The sequence below is a fragment of the Meleagris gallopavo genome, chromosome 2 (assembly GCF_000146605.3).
Source record: "Meleagris gallopavo isolate NT-WF06-2002-E0010 breed Aviagen turkey brand Nicholas breeding stock chromosome 2, Turkey_5.1, whole genome shotgun sequence".
Classification (NCBI taxonomy): domain Eukaryota; kingdom Metazoa; phylum Chordata; class Aves; order Galliformes; family Phasianidae; genus Meleagris; species Meleagris gallopavo.
In genome coordinates this window covers 104749119-104763276 of record NC_015012.2, presented here as the reverse complement: position 1 = coordinate 104763276, position 14158 = coordinate 104749119, and the positions used below count along the sequence as shown (strand labels likewise).

Here is a 14158-nt window from a genome sequence, read left to right as displayed (position 1 = left end):
GGGATGGGGCATCCACAGCCTCCTTGGGCAACCTGGTCCAGTGCCTCAGCACCCTCTGGCTAAAAAGCTTCCTCCTAAGATCTCATCTAAACCTCCTTAAGTCATGGCATTATTGCTGGACTTGATGGGCGCTTTCCAAGTTCAGATATTCTGTGTTCCATTATGAAAAAGAACTGGGTAGCAGCTGCCTGAATAACACTAGCCAGACATCAGGACTGTGTATCACTGGGCCAACTAAATGCCCCACACTATGTAGGGTCCCTCCAGCAGGCAACAGCCAAACACCTTTGAAAACATTTGAAAGGTTCCTGGCAGCCCTGCAGCCATTTGCCAACAGATACTTCACCTTCCTGTTTGAGAGAAGGCAGATCCCAGCCCGTCTCATGGCCAAGAAGTATCATCTTTGCTATCTTTTCGAGTTGTGTTATACAGTAAGTAATACACTCCAATACATGCAGGAGCAAAAATGCCCTTCAGCATTAATAGCAAGTCTAGATTACTATAATGTTAATAGAAATAAGATCATAGAGATTTTGTTACATGACTCTGCAAATTACTTAAATCAAGGGGGAAAAAAAAAAAACCAACACACCAAGATTAAATTAAGACTTCTTTCCTTCTTTGTCCTTCATGCCTGCCTCAGTACACACAGTAAAATTAAAAACAGCTGTGAACTTTCAGATGCAGTACAGCAGCTCTGCATTGGCCTATGGAGGATCCAAGCCCATATCTCAAGAGCATGAGCCAAGGAGAGCTTATTTTAGGATGAGAGGTAATGGCCTTAAGTTGTTCCAGGGGCAGGATATTAGCAACAATTTCTTCTCCAAAAGAGCAGTGATGCAGTGGCACAGCTGCCCTGGGAGGTGGTGGGGTCACCAAACCTGGAGGTGTTCCAGAGCCGTGGGGATGTGGCACTGAGGGATGTGGGCAGTGGGCATGGTGGGGTGGGCTGGGGTTGGACTGAATGGAGTTGGAGATCTTACCCAACCTTAATGATTCCGTGATTCTATTTCACTCCCTTTAAAAAGTCACAGCTTTCAAATAGAGTGGCGACTGACCATTTTGGAAAGATTCAGGATTGCATTGTACTGAGCCATCTAGGGCCTTTACAGTAATTTGACAAACATTTTAGCATAGAACACATTTGCTGCATTATGTTTGCTCTCTGGACTACAAAGGACCAATTGTAGGCATAAATCTTCCCTAATGCTGGAAGCCACAACTAGACGTTACCACCTGGAACAAAACTGCATTGAAAAGCTGCAGGGTTCAAAGAGAAGAGGGAGAAATAACCAAACATGCAGCAGCTCATCATTTTATACAAGGTTAAGGTCGGAAAAGGCCTGTATGATCATCTAGTTCAACATCCACCTACCACCAATACGTAACCATGTCCCTAAGTACTACATCTCCATGTTTCTTGAACACCACCAGGGATCAGGGACTTCACCACCTTCTTAGCAGCCTGTTCCAATGCCTGACTGCTCTTTTGGAGAAGTTGTTCCTAATACCCAATCTGAACCTCCCCCCGATGCAATTTGAGGCCATTCCTGAGCCTCCTCTTCTCCATATTGAACCATCCCAGTTCCCTCAGGCTCTCCCCATAACATCTGTGCTCCAGACCCTTCACAGCTCTATTGCCCTTCTCTGGACACCGAAGATGCCACACTATCTTTCTTGTAGTGAGGAGCTCAGCACTGAACACAATACTCGAGGTGAGGCCCCTCCAGAGCTGAGTACAGGGGATGATCACCTCCTTCCTCCTGCTGGCTGCACTACTTCTGACACAAGTCAGGATTCCATTGGCCTCCTTGTCTACCTGGGCACACTGGTGGCTCGTGTCCAGCTTAGCATCAACCAACACCCTCAGACCTTGTTTCTCCCTGCAGCTTTCCAGCCACTATGCCCCCAGCCTGTAGCATTACACGTGGTTGTTGTGACCAAAGTGCAGGACCTGGCATTTGGCCTTGTTGAATTTTGTGCCATTGGCCTCAGCCGAACCTTGGGGCTGTGACCAGCCACAGGCTGGATTTCATTCCATTATGACCGCTCTCTGGGCCCTGCCTTCAAGCCAGTTTTCACCCAGCAACGAGTATATCTGTCCAAATCATGGGCTGCCAAGCTCATGATTCAGAGTCCTAAAGCTGCATCTTTTTTGTGCTGAGTCCCAAAACCTCACTTATGCCACCAACAGATCCCTTGGAGATGACTCCAAGAAATCAATCTGCCAGGAGGCTGAAGGCCAGGTTTCACCATAGCTCTGAAACAAGAGGGAACTTGAACAATTTGGCTTCTGTTCTACCAGCAGCTCATTCCAAGGACTCATGCCACTTGATAGCTCTTTGCATCTCCACTTGTTGGCTGCTTGGATGCACTTCATCTTGTTGCTGCAGCATCTCAAACACGTAGAGCTGTCCATGCAACCTCAGCCCAAGGGCAGGAGAGGCCTTGGTGCCCTTCTGGATACTCTTATCTTCACAGAAGGCAAAGCTTTCACAGAAGAAATGAAACCAGCAGATACCTGCACTGTGTCTGCCGATCTACACAGAAATCCCAGCCAGTCTCTTGTTTTTCAGATCTCATCTTCAGCAGATTAAGAAAGATTATCCCAGGGGTATGGCAACCGACCAGAGTGCAGGAGATCATTTCAAGACATCTGTAATAGCATGCAATTAACAGCTTCTCCTCAATTTTGTCTCGTGGCCTCATTCATTAGGAAGATGGGTTTTTTAATAACCCTCACACGACACCTTTACTAGCAATACCTCTACTTCCATTACTGCCACTGCAGGCCTCAGGCTCTTCTTTCCTCCCCTTGAAATAGATTCAAGGCAACATCTTCATCTCCACTCCTGCTCATCCACATTGAAACTGCCTATACGCACATGCAAAACAAGCACAAATTACACCATTAACTTCAGCTTAGTCAGCTCACACCACAGACTAAGTCAATATTTGACAGATATTTAGCAAGGACTAGGATTTATTTAAATTCAGCACATCGTGCCCACAAGAGCAGATTTAGCAGAGGATGAGACACAACAGGACAGGCTGCTGGGGATTTGGAGGACAAAAACTTGCCACTTTGTAACCACAGAATTCTTTCAGCTGGATGCCTCCTGTTGTCACATACAGGAGGTGAGGGAAAAGCAGGATCTGAGCTCAGTCTTCCAAACCTTGTGAGGAACAACCAGCTTTCCTGGAGGCAACGCTGTGTATGAGTGAGGACGTCCCATCTTTCAGAGAAGAGGGGTTGCTAAGGCAATCCAACTAAAGGCCTGCCATCTGTACCAGCCCACAACTTCAACACCAAGCACAGCATCAATGCAGCTCTGAGCTCTGTGCCAGCACAGGCCAGAATAAAGAGTGCTGAAACCACCCAGCATACCAAATGGGTTTAACAACATAGCAAAGAAATAGGTTTACCCCAAATTGTGTCAGCTTTCGCATGAATAAGATCAACATACATCCCTTTTCAATATAAAAATGTAGATAAAACAGAACCAAGAGCAAATTTTCCCCTTCCTCTATGGTTAAAGACCAATACAAGAGCTTCTAGATCTCCCTAACCCTGTTACATGTGTTGGTTCTTCCCGCTGGCTGGCAAAGTTCTTACTTACATGAGCCCTTGGGAGCAGTGCCAAAACTGAAGAGCGAAAGGAACAGGTCAGTGAAAAATCCCAACAAACAGAGCATCACAGGGAGACAGGAATTAAAAATAAACAATGTTCTGACCAAACCTCCCTCTCTGCACTATCAAGGCAGAGCTGCCACCAGCAGAGAAGGCTGCACACTGCAAACAAAGCTATGTGTGTGTGAACTAAACATTCCCTGCCTTGTACTTAACAGTCTGGGAGAGGAGTCCAAACACCAAGTAAATAAACAGGAAACAGGCCCAGGCCCCTGAACAAAGCAGGGAAAGGAAAAAGCAGGGAGAAGGACAGATGTAAGCACAGGAACAAAAGTTAACTGTAACAGGTTCTGTGCTGTTTGTTAGCAGCTTCATTTGGAAAACAACCCACGTGCTTGCAGATCCTCTCCAACAGTGCCTCCACTGCTCTCAACTTAGGAATTCAGTGGCCATTCCAACCTTAGGCAGAGGAGGTTGAAGTTTCCTGTATCTTCTGCACAAACAGAACCATTACACTGCTCACACTATGGCCAGGCAAATACTTAAATTAATACACTTACAAATGGCCATGAAGTTTAACATCTGTCCTGGAGGCATTCAAGGCCAGGCTGGATGTGGCACTGGGCAGCCTGGTCTGCTGGTTGGTGACCTGCACATAGCAGGGGGTTGAAACTGGATGATCTTTGTGGTCCTTTTCAACCCAGGCCATTCTGTGATTCTATGACTCCTATTTGTCTGCCCATCCACACACAGCCCCCCACCCAGCAGTGCTGCAGGGACTTCACTTGGCAAAAAAATGCACCCACAAAAATTCCAAACCAAAAGAAACCCCTTTTTGTAGTGCTGCAGTTCAGGTGGCATTGTGCTTTTAGTCCCAGCCACCGTGCAAAACTTAAAAAGATAGAAAAGGATATAGCAACTAATTAGCAGAACTTTTCTTGCACCTCTAGACGTCCTGCAGCTGGAGAAGCTGAAGGAAATCACACTGACAGCAGTGGACACACACATCCTATCGTGCATTTGAAAGCACAAAGAACAAAGCTCTGCTGAATGTGGGAATTGGAAAGCCTGACAGATTTAACCCAGTTTATCCCGTGGCAAATTAGCTGCTGTTGAAAACAAGGCATTACATCATCTATTTGCAAGGATTTTTTTTTTTTTTCCCCAAGCTAAACTGCTGTGTTCACAGCTTAAAAAACATCATTTCTTCCTAACAGACTCAACAAAATGAAGGGGTGGATCAAGCTCTTTGCAGGGAAGCACACACCTAAACTGCTCTGCAAGTTCAAGCAGCAGCAGATTTTATCTAGAATTTAGCAGGAAATACAGAGTGCCCCTTCAGGCCTATCTATTCAGATTCAAGGATGAAAAGCCCATTTTTTCCAAGTTATGCTGTGCAAAATAATGGAATCACAGAACAGAATCAAACAACATCCTGAGTTGGAAGGGACCCACAGGGATCATTGACTGGGGGCTGAACTCACCCGGCTCTGCCAGACACTGATGTGATGAGATCAGTGGTGGGAGCCCACCTGATCCTTCCTTCCATTTCTGCCATCTACCCAAATAGCTGCAGATTCCAGTCCTAGATGCCACACCGCCTCAATGGGCCACACTGAGAGGCAGAGAAGGATCAGCTGCAAACTGAGCTGCTGGAGACATTGGTGCCTGTTCTCTTGTTCAACTTGTAGACTTGTTTTCCCTCAATCCCCACACATCTGTTGGTGCAACCTCATTTCTCAAAGCTTGGCAGAACCCTAATTTCCCAGCACCTGCTTTTCAACACTTGTTTCTCAGAGCTTTCTTCGCGGAAGCTGAAGGGCCAGCTCTCACGGAATCTGTCGGTGCAGCTTTGAAAACCATGATGTAATGGGCTCTCGCTGGAAAACTGAAGCACCCAGTTGATCCAAGAGGTTTCACACAAGCCGGAGTTGCAGCTCGTCAAACTCAAGAGCTGTCAGATGTCAGAAAGTGGAAGAATGCCAGGCAAAGCATTTCAAAACAGCTGAAGTAGGAACCATTGGTCTCGTCCCCAAGAAGAGAAAGATTTACACATCGATACACAGCTTGTGCGGATCGAGGACCTCTGAGATGTTTGACATTTTCATATGTACCAACCCACGTTGGCCAGAGAGCACAAGGCAGGGCATCCAAGCAAGGAACAAGATTCACAACAACTGAAACTCTGTAAAATAAGGATTCTCTTTCTAAAATTGGCAAAGGTTTGGAATACAGCTCTTTCACCATCACACCTTTAGATATTCAAAAGTACAGTGAGAAATTTTGTTTTAGATTTAAAAAATGTTAAAGGCTTGTTTTGAATAGTGGACAAGCAATGGGGGCTCTAAGAATAAAATACTCTACAAAAAGAAAAGAAAAATCAACAAAGTTTAAGAAAACTCCATCTGTGGAAGTCCTGTTAAAGGGAAATTACCCTTTGAAACAGCCAGAACTGTAATAAACAGAGAAGAATGGGATTTGCTGTCAGGATGTAATTAAAAAAAGAAACAAACAACAAAACCACTCCGCTCTGTTCCATATGGAGATAGCCAGGAGCTGATTTGGGAGAATGTCAAGCAAACAAATTTTCACTTTGAGATTGCAAAAGGTCACTGCAAACAATTACTACAACGCAATACTAAAAGCAACATATGCCTACACTTTTTTCAATTTAACAAGATATCTTTACAGCTTTAGTTATTACATGGAAGGAGTAACAACATCGAGGATTACACAGCCACGTTCAGCCATTGTGCAAATACCAGGGAACAATTAAAACTGCATTTCAAAGTGAGCAGGCTGCACAAGTGTTTGCTTCCTCTTCTGCCTCTGTTTTTGCCAACTGCAGTTCCCAAAACAGATCTCATCCGCAGTTAAACTGGGGCCAGAACAAAGACATTCCTTGCCATGTATGGGAAATAACGGAGGTTATTAAGTTCACTTCTCAGAAGAGCAGAAGGCACGGTAAGGAGGCCTCGGGATAAAAAGTCAGGCAATAAAAAGAAGTACTCAAATCTCAAAGATGTGCACCAACAGCACAAGTCTTCCCTGCTGTCTCCCTGCCAAGTAAACTTCAGAATGGGGCATTTTCTTCTTTCAGTGCAACTCCAGTCCCCATTAACAGGGACTGCATGCGTCAGCACAAAACTTTTGCCCAGCAGCTTGCAGGAACTGAAAAATGAGCATCCTATTCCAGTGACCTTCACAGGCACACACAACAGTGAGCCATTCTTGTCCATTCAGCATGCTCACATATAACAAGTCCCACAGATTCACTAAATTACCCTTCATGGTCCTGAGCAGGCTCAGGATTTGCAATTAGGATAAAAGAGGCCGGGAGCAAGCCCCTGACACCAGATATGACCTCAATATCTGCTCTCCACCTGTCCATGCTTTACAGTGCTCAGCTACTCCTGTTGCTGCCAGAAGAGACAAAGCATACACATACCCTTCCAAAAGAGCAGGCACCCGTCCCTACTCTCCTATTCAGCAGCAAAGGAGAAGCAAACCCAGCTTCTCTCTGTGCTGCCTCAAGCTTTCTGCCTTTTGAGGAACAGGCCAGCTCCTACCCAGCACCTCCCTAGCTCCAGCACTGGGATGCCATGGGAATGAGAACCTCCACTTCCTGAAAATTAATGAAGCTTGGAACAAAGAGAAGGTGACAAAGGGGTCTGGTATAATCCCCTCTTTCCCCGGAAGGTGCCACACAAGCACACAGCCAATACAAACTCAGTATGATGACTTAGCATTGCACTGCCTCAATACGCTCACACGAGCTTTCAGTAAACCAGGCTAGGAATAGGCACAGGGACAGCAACGCATCCAAATAAACAGCCGTGCACAGCAGCACGGAGCTCACAAGAAATACTTGCAGTGCCACTCCTGCTTCTATCAGTTTTGGGAAGAGGAAATGCACTTTGGTTCTTTTTATAAAACCTGCTCTATTACATTTGTCAAACAGCTGCCACTTTCTCTGCCCAATATAGCCACTTCCAGCAGTAACCAAAGGATCGCTGTGGCTGCGCATGTATTACGTATCAGAGATGCATATTAAAACTGACTTGAGATCTGTCTGGAGATGACATGTCACTCCTCCAAGTCAGTGGCACGATACCAAGATGCAAGTCAGTGCAGAGCCCAGGCTGTACGTGTGTGAACTGCTCCAAAAGATGCTCTGGGCATTGCTGCCTGAGTAACGGCACCTGAAACACGAGCTCAGCAAGGCACACAGACGATGGAGAGAAAAATATCTTTTTCCCTGACACCTCCTTTCACAGGGAAGAAATAATTGCATAGCTTGGCCTTTCTAATCAAGACTGTCGTCCTTGTATTTTTAAAAGTCATTTGCAGAAAAAAAAGCAGAGCTGGTTCCTAAGGAAAAAGAGCTGGCTTCAGTGCAAAAGCCTCGAGATACCTGCCAGCTCCAGCTCAATGGCTGCTCCCAACTAACTGCACCCTTGAGACACTTGCAAGAGACTTGGTGCTATTCTTCACTGCCACGAAGTAAAAACAAAGTCAGCAAACCCTGGAGGCAAACGGGAGAAAGCAGTGGCAAGATTTCTTTCCATCTTTTATTATTTGCATCGAGTCTTAATTCCTGTTAATAAGTCTGAGATTTACATCAATAATAACACACGGCAGTGTGCTTCAATGCAGCCCAGCAGCATTAAATCAAAAAGGTTCCTTGTACTCCACTTTTAGGAAGGGCAGCAAAAAAACCACCCAGCACACCGTGACCATGACCAGGTCAACCTCTCACCTTTTTCCACACCTTTGTTTTTGTTTCCAAATGCATGACTGAGAACCTGCAAGGGAAGGCTTAACACCAGAGAATTGTCAGACACCACAGTAATTAGTGGCAGCTTCCCAGTGCATCCATCTCCAGCCACGATTCTGATAGCTGGCTCCTCCTCGATGCCCACATTAAAATCAAGGCACACAAGATAGGCGGCAGATTCATTTACCAAGGGCTTCCCAGAAGAGATGCCTAAGGAAAGAAATATCTTACCTAAACAATGCCTGCTTGGTTTGTTGCTTTTTTTAAACCATCTGCTATGGGAATGCTATCTTCATTAATAATCTGAGAAAGATGTTAACGTGCCCAGTGACATATAGTGCATTTCTAGATGATGGGAGCCATGCTGCACATATCCAGCCAGCAACTTACTGCAAGCAGAGGAAGGCAGGATTGTGCTGCCCTGCCTTCTGCCCACCTGCTGCTTTCACATCATGGCTGTGACGTTACTGATCCGCTTACACCAAAGAGTTTTGGTCTATTTTATTTACAGACCTTTGCAAGTTCCCCTGCAGACACAAGAGCTCTATGGATCCTCTAGAAGAAACCCACAGAGCAGCTCACCCCGTGCTCCACAGATCTGGGCTCTGCTCTCAGCTCCCAGCTCACCACTTGTTCAGCAGCTCTTCCTGTTGTTCAGAGCTCCAATGCCTTCATGGCAACCTTTTCCAGTAGTCATCTGCATGCCAGCAGTACTCTGCAGCAGCACCAACACAGTCCAGAACACATCATTTCCCACTAAGTGCCTGCACAGAGCAAACCTGCAGTATAATTACTTCCTCATGTCTATAACAGAAGCACTAAAAGACGAGTACAAATCCTATCCCCGTGTGCTCTGGCATTACATACGATGTGAAGGCATTTAATCGAGGAGGGAGAAGATAATCCTCCCCACATTCGGTGACGTGCTTCATTCCATCACATCCAAGGTGTGGTACAGACACGTATTAGATGAGGAAAAGCAAAGCAGTTAGGACATGTTGATGGCACGATGTAATGGAGGGTGTCGATGGCTTTAATTGTGCTGCCTTTATATAAGCAAAGAGTCCACTTTCCACAATAAGTTGCCAAATGAATTAATCTTCTCTTTGACTGCCCTTAAAAAGTACTCAACCTGTCATAAAGCATCCCCTAAGGGAAACCACACACACATGGAACAACTTGTTTTCTGCTAGATGACATTTTGGCATTCCAACACATAGAATTCATTTCAAACGAATACAGAGATGACCAACATACTGGCGCAGATTTGAGATGACTACACAGCTCCACAATCCCTTCATGTGACACAAAGTAGTACAAAACAGTAAGAAAGCTCATCCTGCAGAGCCAGCCGTCAGGACGTGTGCTTCAGCACAGCAGTGCTCTCACCAAAACACAACGGGAAGGGAACAATCCTCAGGCTACGTGTGCTGCCAGCATCCCCAAGAAGAATGTCAGATAATTAGACACCTCTGAGTACTCTGAATCATGGGGAAGGCATTTTATGAAACAAGACAGGTAAAAGGTTAACCAGCTGGAAACTATGCAGGAAAAAAAATAAATAAAGAAGTGTTACTTGTACAGACAGAAATGTTATTAGCATTTTGTATTAGAAGAAACTTGACAGGGTTTCCTGCATTCATGGGATGCTCTCATACTGCCCTCGGTATGCTTGCATCTGTACAAAATGCATCAAAACTCATGGAGGGGAGGGGACAGGCAGAAAAAGACACACAGCCAACTCCATGCAGTGAGATCCCAACCATCTAAGGAACTGATGGTAAGGGTGCAAGAAACTCCTTTACATCAAAACTACCTGTACTCATTGAACAGCCTGGGTTGAAAAGGAGCACAATGCTCATCCAGTTCCAACCCCCTGCTATGTTCAGGGTCACCAACCAGCAGACCAGGCTGCCCAGAGCCACATCCAGCCTGGCCTTGAATGCCTCCAGGGATGAAGCATCCACAACCTCCTTGAGCAACCTGTTCCAGTGCCTCACCACCCTCTGGGTGAAAAACTTCCTCCTAAGATCCAACCTAAACCTCCCCTGTCTCAGTTTAAAACCATTCCCCCTTGTCCTAAGTCATTAGGACAAGGTTATTAGGTCACTGTCATCAGTGGGAGCCTTCGGGTTCCGTTCCCTGGACAACAAGAAAAGATTAAATTTGCTACATTGACAAGTCTCAGTTCTCTGTATTTCACTCCCTGTGACCAACAAGGGACAGTTTGCTCTGTAGTCACTGTGAATGTCACAAAGCCATAAAACCCACTGCCAGTTAGCAGTGGCAGATGCCAGCAGAGGGAGCACAGCACACCTGTGCACTTCTTACATAAAAGCAAAGGTAGACTGAACTGTAAGCAAACACTGAATTAAAAAACACGTATTGAAACTTCCTTTAAAATTGTCACAATCCTGTAAGAAATGTCCAGCGAGCCAAGGAAAAAGCTACAAAATGCCCTTTCAAATACATTTGTAATAGATTAGTCAGTCCTCTAAGTGGCTCCTGCTGGTAGCAGACATCAATTAACTAACAGCAATGATTTCACAAAAATAGGATTGCAATCTGTGCTTCAGAACTGGGCCTGCGATTGCTGTGTAATAACACCTATTTACTGGTTGGCCAGCACTCAGGGCTTCCTACACCCCAGGCCAGATAGGAATCAATTAGGTGTGAGCCATAGAGCTATATATGCACTCCTGTCTTCATCCTTCTTACCAAACCCCAAAACCTCAAACTGGTTTTGCACCTCTTTTCAGGCAATATCCACCTTATTTGCATCTGAGAATCAGACATCTCAGCTGCAGGAGCCAACTCAACCACGACAATCACCAGTAAACAGCACTTTAAAGTCTTCTCCCAGAAGAAAATTGTGGGCTCTGCTTTTGAGGATATGTCTAAATTGCAACCACAGTGCTACAAGCACACTCAGGGCAGCCATAGCCCAGCAAGCACAATGGGAGTTGTATGGACAGCTGTCTGGCCCAGCTGCGTGCCTCAAATCCCATGCAAATACTACCCCAGCAGCTGCATTCCAGCAGAGATACAACTAACCATACCGAAATGTCCCTTGCCTGAATACACACATGGGTATCGCTTGTCTTTTTCACAGACCCCCATGTATTTTGCTTGCTGAGCGGTTAGGTCATAGAGAACTCCATTTGGGTTAGGATTCATTCATTACAGCAATGCAAAAATTCCAGCCAGGTTTAAAACCCCAGTGGTAGGAACTGCTTCAGTCTGTGCATGACCCAAAAAAGGGTATTTAGCACAGATAACAGGTAGGGAAGTGAGACAACAAGCACGGGGAAAACCTCTCTGCTGGTGAGGTGATCGTGATCTAGTGATCGGGTGGTCCTTTCCAGTTCTGTGTTTTGTGAGGTTTCCAAATCAGAAAAACAGCCTCCAGACTAGGAACCAACAGACATCTGACCACTGTGATCTTGGCTTCAAATAGCTGGCACATGTGGTTAGCTGCATCTCCAGTCTGCTGGAACTGGCATGAGAAGGGGAAGGAATGCCCTGGGGAAACAGGGGAAGGTGACAGGAGTCAAACAGGGAGGAAAATCAGGCGCCAGAGATCGTGAGGGGAGAGAACAAATACACAGAGCCAGAAGAAAAAAGAAAGGTAAACTCTAAAAACGTTAAGATGATGATACTATGGGATTTCAAAACTTAATAGTCACAGAATGCAGATTTGAAGTGGCCTCTGGCTCCCCACAAGCAAACAAGCCCTAGTAATACATCTGAACAGTGACATGTTACAAACACCCAGGGGAAGACGATCTTTCCCATCCCACCTTAACAGCACACAAACAGCTTTCCAATTTTGCCTTGCACCACTGAGAAACAGCCTAAACGACAGCATTTCAACAACTGTGGTTTTCTTGTTTTGCACATTCGCTGCTTTTGCTCTGATTTGACAACTGCCAAAAGCCATCCTCGCATGCAAACAAACATGAGAGCTAACAGTCTCCACTTGCAAAACTAGAGAATATCAGAAAACTATTTTGGACTTTCCTTCTGCAAAGAGACATCAAGAAGTTCAAGAACTGTCAGTACCCCAGCTGAGCTGCCAGAAGAATTTGACTGTGCCACGCTCAAATGAAGACAGTCCATTACCCCTGCTCTAGAATCTCGTAACACTGAGCTGAACTGATGCAAACTCTGGTTTCTGGAATGAAAACTGAAAAAAAGAAACATCACAAATCCATTAAGTGAATACGGGTAAAGCCACGTGTAACAACAGGATCCCTCAATTCTTTGAAAGGGTAGATAACTCCAGGACGAGGGGAAATTGTTTTAAGTTGAGGGAGGGAAGATTGAGGTTAGATATCAGGGGGAAGTTCTTTCCTATGAGAGTGGTGAGGTGCTGGAACAGCTGCCAGAGAGGCTGTCCATCCCTGGAGGTGTTCAAGGCCAGGTTGGATGGGGTCCTGGGCAGCCTGGACTGCTATGAAATGTGGAGGTTGGTGGCCCTGCCTGTGGCTGGGGGGGGGAGGGGGGGAGGGGCAGGGAGAAAGGGGGGTTGGAGCTTCATGATCCTTGAGGTTCAATGGCCAACCCTGGCCATTCTGTGATTCTGTGACCCTCAGATAGTACGTGAAGCCAGGGGAGCTTGTGGGGGGAACACTTCTCCCATCACCCAAATTCAGACGGTGGTTCATTTCTGATGCTACCTTTGCATAGAAAGAAGTTTCGGATTATTTACTACTTACTAAAGCCTGAATAAACACCCGATGTGCCAAGAGCCTTATTATCTCACTTATAACAGAAATATCAGTCAAAACACATTCGCAACACGTGCGTCAGACTTAGACATCTCACACAGATTTCTCCACAAAAGCAGAAATATCCGTCAGAGAGACCTGCCTGTGACACCCGACTCAGGAAACAAAGTTATTTAATCTCCTACTTACAGATACCAGACTTGCCACACGGAAACCCAGAAATGTTGAAGTCAAGCTATCATATCAGGGTATCGAGGCACACTTATCAGATGCATGCATAAGCAACAAGAGACCAGAAACCAACCAGGGAGACGCACTCGCTGCTTGCTTTATAACATACAGCAGCGGAACCGCGCTCCTGCAGCAGATGCTTTGCTCCTCTGTGCATCCTGAACACCCACTGAACGACTTCCAGCTGCAAAATCGTTTGGCTTAGGGCATAACCGGGGGCTGGGCATTAACGTGTTTGTTAGCCCTCGGTTTTTTTGATTAAGATCGAATGTTTTTAAGGTCGAAAGCAGCGGGGAACGCTGAAGGAAATCGGAGGGGGGAAGAAACCCAGCACAAAGCTGAACTTTAGCAAAGAGCTGAAGGCTGAGCAGGGTGTTAGGCCTCGAGCCCCCAGACCCACCTCAGGCCGGGGGCAGCAGCAGCGGAGAGGCGGCGGCCCCGCGAGGCACAGCGGGACGAGGGGCTGCTCTAGGCCCCCTCGCAGCTTCAGCGCACCGCAACCCCCCCATCACCGAGCTGCGGGATGGAGTCCCGGCTCCCCGCGGGACCCCCACCTCCTCCCTCAGCCCCGAGGGACACCGCCCGGCCTTCCCCTTAGTGCCTCCCCGGGCCGTGCCTCCCCTCTCTCACACTCGCTCCCCCTGCGCTCCCCCCGCCGCGTGGTTCGCTCCAGCCTACCTCCAGGCGCCTCGCTTCACCCTCCCGGCGGTACCGCGGTGCCGGCGCCCGCTGCGAACGGCTGGGGGGGAGCCACAGCCTTCGCTTCGCCTTCCCCCTCTGGCTGCCCTC

The 14158-nt window shown here is 46.7% G+C and overlaps 1 protein-coding gene across 3 annotated transcripts in view; it reads right to left on the bottom strand.

Moving 5' to 3' along the window:
- EXTL3 (exostosin like glycosyltransferase 3) overlaps positions 1-14152 on the bottom strand; it is a 116945-nt gene extending 102793 nt beyond the window's left edge. For all 3 annotated transcript variants that reach the window (XM_010708084.1, XM_010708082.1, XM_010708086.1), the window contains exon 1: positions 14048-14152. The gene's annotated coding sequence lies outside the window, so the exon portion shown is untranslated. The remainder of the gene's footprint in view (positions 1-14047) is intronic.
- Between the last annotated feature and the right edge of the window lie 6 nt (positions 14153-14158).